The following is a 5,709-nucleotide window of genomic DNA, read 5'->3' on the forward strand; positions in this document are numbered from 1 at the left end:
TATGTTGTTCCTCCAACTAGTTTAAAGAAACTCGCTTCTGGGGGGTGGGAAACACACATAATTAATCTTGTCCAACTCCCCCTCCCCTCGAAAGACAACAATGCTGATTTTTAAACATTACAACCTCAATAATCTGCCTAAGTAGTCATGTAAATGAAGGATCTATGTTAACATTCAGGGAAGAAATTTTTTACAAATGTTAATAAAAACCCATGATCAGATCAGCCTGATCTGACTTAGGCCATGCATTTTATCTAACTGTAACACTGTCAGGGTTGAACACCCAATGGGTGTTTCCTTTTTACACATTACAGTTGCCAGTAGCAGGAAATGTTTTTGCATATCCTGCATTTTTGTTTTTGTTTCATTTGCTGTTTATTTAATAGTGGACTAGCACACACTCATAGCTATTCTAATCATCACTAGCACTCCTCAATCTACAGTTCAGATGTTTTCGTTACAGAGGCATATGCTCATTTCCTTACATGAAACGTTAAAGCTTTCTGGACTTGCAGCTTCACTGAATCTGGCTCACTGGTTCTTCAGATAGAGAGGCACAGATTGATCTTGAGCTGTGCAACCGATCAGTGGGACTCCATTCTCCTGCTCTGTACAACCAAAAGAGGCAATTGAATTTATGTCTGAGACAACTTTTAAGCATTATTTTTGATTAGTTAATGAGTTAATGACTGAAAGCGGATGCTACAGTTCATAGGAAGAAGATCTAGATAGCCCCGGGGCTGCTGCTTGTATTTGGGGACGATTAAGCTAGCCTTCTTGTTTGGTTGATCGCTTCCCAGCAACCCACTGTATTCAAAGGTTAGGCACACCATTGCTGTCGTGTTAAATATGCACTTCTCATTCTTGAGAGAGACTGGGCTTCTTAAAGCCCATATATGCTTTGTACTACTGTTCTTAGACTTTTTTATTTTTGGTAGCTTAATGTATTTCCATACTCAAAAGCAGAGTTCCCTTAGCTATCTAGTTGTCATCTCAGTACCGAAACCTGTTTAAAGCTCCATAGTGGTGTAGAAACTCTGCAATATAATCCAGTTTCACTGGAAATTGCAATAAATATGCACTGTTTTAAATTTGTGGTTTCATCTGCTATTGAAAGTGTGGGAGATGGTTGCTGCAAGCTAGAAGTATAACACTTGCATAGTTTTACTGTCAGAGGTTTAACCTTTTGTGGCTGTCTTTATTTAAAGTGATGTTTTGAGTTGAATTCTGTAAAAGCTTGTCATAGTTTACGTGGAGTGCTCCTTTTACTTACCTAAATATTTTTATGTGTATCATTAAGTGGATGACAATCGTGCAGCAGAAAAATGGTGTGCCTACCCTTTAATGCTGCAGTTTAGAAAGAGAACTACTTGTATGTCATTTCAGATCATAGGTTGAGAACTGTAAATAGATAACAATAATTGCATATTCTTACTTGCTTTGGTTAGAAAATGAATTGAACAACCAAACGGTTAATTTTCTCAGATTAAAATCCTGGGACCTGACGATTGTAATATTCCTGTCTGCAAAGCTTTGAAATCTAACATTTAATATCTGTGATCACTTCCTATTCAGGTAACTTTTCCCCAGAAGCTTTGGAACAACCATATTTCCTCAAAAGGTCTCTGTTTAAAAAAAAATAAGGAAAAAGTAGGTTATTTTTAAAGCACTAATTGCATTACTTTGGTAATTGCAATATAAAATAGCCATTATTGTTTTGTGACGCATGGTTGAAATTAGTTAGTAGACCCTTTCTAAAATTTCCGAAGCCTCTCAAAAATAAACAAAAAGCTGCTGAATATTCAAAAGATATAAATATATATTTTACCTTATTGTAGGTTTTGTAAACTTAGTCTGTAATATTCAGGTGCACCTTTTTAAATGTTAAATTTTGTTTTAAGGATTCATCTTACCTGTTCTCTCCAAGGTGGCTCATCCTGTGGCTGGTATCTCACTCTAGATCCCTCAGTGACCCACTGAAGTCAAGACTGCTCTGATAGGCGCCTTTGGTGTAGCTTTGAGTAGTATTTGGGAGCATCTTAAATGTAGATGGAATGGAATCAGTGTTTATCCATTAGCATGATTAATTTTCTGCTGACCAGAAGTTTGCATGGCCAAATCCCCAACTGACCATAGTTTGGTGTGGGAAGGTGTGGTTTGCTGCTGTCTTTGTAAGAAGCCTTGTTCTTTCCTATTTCCAATAAATGGATGCTCATGTGATTTGTATGAGAGATAAGGGTTTAGGCCTTGTTTCCCTCACTGTTTTTGAAAAACATGTTAAGGGAACACTAGACAAGTGCAATCCTCCAGAAACGATGAGGTTTGTGGGAGAAAGAACTGGGCATTTTGAACACTCATTTTCTCTCACTCCAGAGGGTTCATATTTGGTAGAATTGTGGCGTATCTGTTGATGGTGCAGCTTGCATCTGGATGACAGATAGAAACTGTGAACAATATTTTTGACAGCTCTGCTTCTTCAGGACAGGTATCGTGAAGGATAGGTTCTCCCTCTACTCCCAGCCTAAAAGACTAATGTTAGAGTGTGTGTGTATAACGTTTAAAATCAAGTGTACTATCGTACTGGAATTTAGATGTTGCTTGGTGACCTTTTGCTGCAGCAGGTTATACAGATGAGTAAGGCTTAGTGTTGTAGGGGTACTAGTGTGGAGTAAATTATCGTGCAGTTCTGTGGAGCGAGCCCAGTGTGTAGAAAATGTATCTTTTTTTTTTTTTACTTGGACCTGTAAAATGTACTTTCCTGAGATTCTGGAGATCTGAGATACACTATTACCTCTTTGTCAGCCATTCTGAAACCTCATTTCCAGGGCCCTCGGCTGCCTGCTTTTTAATACAGCTATCAAGAATAGCAGTTGTAGGGTCTGGACTGTTGGCCTTTATTGTAGAAACCCTTCTAAGCTCCCCAGTTTCTTAAAATGACTGAAAGAAAGCTCCCTCTGGAGTGCTTGAAATTCTGTTCTTACATCAGCCAAATACTCCTCTAGCTGACACCAGGACTGCTCCATACTGCTTCAGCTGCTCCACTTCTGTTCTGCATCCAAAGGGAAAGATTAGTTTGACTTTTTCAATACAAGTATGGAGTCATTTTTAATTTTACAGAATTAAAATGAAATGTTTTAATATGGTAGCAGTACTGTTCTGCATGGTTTCTTAATGGCTTTAGCCAAAGCTTTTTCACACACGTGGGGCAGTTTGAAGCAGTTGTAGTTTCAAATAGGCACACAGCTTATTCAGAAACCATCAGGAGTGATTTATGTGGTTTAATGGAAAACTAAATCCTGGCTCTGATTCTGATACCATTAACACTAGTGGCAGGACCTGTGTTATGCTGGCAAGCTATTTAACAGTGCTTCTCCCTACCTACACACATCAGTGTCAGATTTCATTTAGTATTTCTTTTGGTGACAGGGAAGAGCAGATTCATAATCCTCAGTGAGTAATCAATGTAGGATAAAATGATCACGAAGCATCTCAGAGCGGAAAAGGCAAGTGAAGGCGGGGCATCTGAACAAGTAGGTGCAAGGAGCTTACAAGCGCCCCCTTTCTTATTCCAACGCACTTTGCTAGAGCTCTAAAGGTGAAATTAAATAAAAAGACTGTCCCCTTCAGCCCACAATGTAGGGTTAATTTAGCTGCTAAGCAAGACTACCTGAAGGACTTTCATAGTTAAATGTACTCAGAAATTTTCACACAAAGAGGTTCTTGTAGCTAGTTCTAAGGTGCCCATGTTTCGATGTGGATCAGGTATCTTGTGCTTTTTCCTCCTGCGGTTTCAGTCAGTTTTTTTTTTTTAAAGGATTGTGAACTTTTTTCAATTTGCCTGCTGTCTGCAAATTATACTTTGTAGCTATTGGCTTTTATACTACTTGGCTGTCCAGTTGCTTTTAAACTTCATTAAGAACTTTTACAGGCTTGATCACACTGTGTGTTATGGAGATAATCACGATCTCTCTCTAGTCTTCATGCACTGTTTTAACTTTTGCAAAGTTTGTGGTTTAAATGCTTTCTATGGTTCCACAGTTGTTTTGCAGTTTATATTGCTAAAATGTAATGAAACTGCTGAGTTTTATGGTAGGTGAACATTTAGGTAAATTGTGATGGTATAAACCAGAGGTGGCTAAATTTTGGCTTGTGAAGCACATGTAGATCCTGGGCAGCATAAGAATGTAAATAGAAGTTGGCTTTGTGGTGGAGGTTCTAATGCACTAGAAATGCGTTAAAGACTTACTTTCCCTCCTCCAGGTGGTCCCTACAGGATGCAGTGGGCAGGTATTTGCTTCTTAGGGTTGTGGGTGAAATAGGCAGAAGAGGTGAAGTACTACCAGGTTAACCAGAAACTGGAGTTGAGCAAGTAGTGGGTCTTCTTTGGGTTTTGAGGAGTAATAGGGACTGTGGACAAGGAAAGATAAGAGTTAGAGAGATTACCTTCAGCTCTTCACCCTCATTGTAGAAGTTTGGCAAAGAAATATCATGAGTTGGAAGACAGTAATGAACAATCATCCTGTGGTAGTCAGCAATTTTGCTGTTACAGCCTACAATTTAATTAAAAGAAACAGGTATTGTATCTTTTAAGAGTTTACCCTGTGGGCAATAATTAAATTAGCCATAGGTGTACATTCAAGATAACGCATAAGGAAAGTTACAAACTTTCAGGCATTGTAACCTCAATTTCCCTTGCAGATATTTAGATTTGTCATAGGCACAGGCTGTAACATTTTCAGGTTTGGATTTTCAGTCCTGTAAAATTATTCCTACTCAGGTAATGTCCTGAATACTATCCATTGTAAAATATTCAATAAATAAGCCTGAACACAGAATTAATCCTTATTTAATTCCATGATGTCTAAAAAAAACTCCATGCAATGTTTCCCCCCCTTGTTATACAATATATACCTTATGGATCCTGGGTGGAAAAGATAAATTTTCACCAACTACTTCTAAACTTTCACCAACTAGTGAAAATTTGACTGAAGTATTTGTATTCTCTTTCTAAAATTGATGGACATGCCACCTTAGCCTCTAGAGTAACCCCACATTTGGTGCTATATTCTTCAAACTTGCAGACTTGATAGAAAAATGAATATGAAAAATGAATATGAACCCTCACAGTCCATTAAAACACTTCTGACCTGTTTTTTTATCAGAAAAGGGACCGTTCAGCACTTTTACTGTTACAATTTGAGTCTTAATTTATCTAGTCTTCAGAGTCCGTGGTACTGTAAAAGTTTCACTCCAGGATAATTGATTTGCTTTTAGGTCAAGTAATTTCTGTTGATAGTAAAATACCTTTGAGCATAAATACCAGTTTTATAATGTCCAGGCGGCTTTTGGGCATGCGTGCCTGATGTTTTAAATAAACATTTCAGTAGACCATTTCAGGGCTTTAAGATTTGGGATCTAAGCTGGGGAGGGGAAGTAAAGTTTCCCAATGAAGAATAGTTTTAGACCATTGTGTAGTGCTCAGTTTGAAAGTATATCACTAGGAAAATGGGTAGGGATTCTCTCTCTCCCTTTGTCTTCAGGGAATGAACAGTATTTAGAATCTTTGGCTGAAATTCAAGCCTTTTTACCATGTAAATTTTTAATATAAATTCACTGACATGCTTTTTACATCAGAGGACTGAAAATGGATCTTAATGTTTAAGTTGTGGAATGGTATATTTCTTAAATGAAGGGGGAAATTAAAAAAAA

This window comes from Sphaerodactylus townsendi, linkage group LG08 (genome assembly GCF_021028975.2).
Source record: "Sphaerodactylus townsendi isolate TG3544 linkage group LG08, MPM_Stown_v2.3, whole genome shotgun sequence".
Taxonomy (NCBI): domain Eukaryota; kingdom Metazoa; phylum Chordata; class Lepidosauria; order Squamata; family Sphaerodactylidae; genus Sphaerodactylus; species Sphaerodactylus townsendi.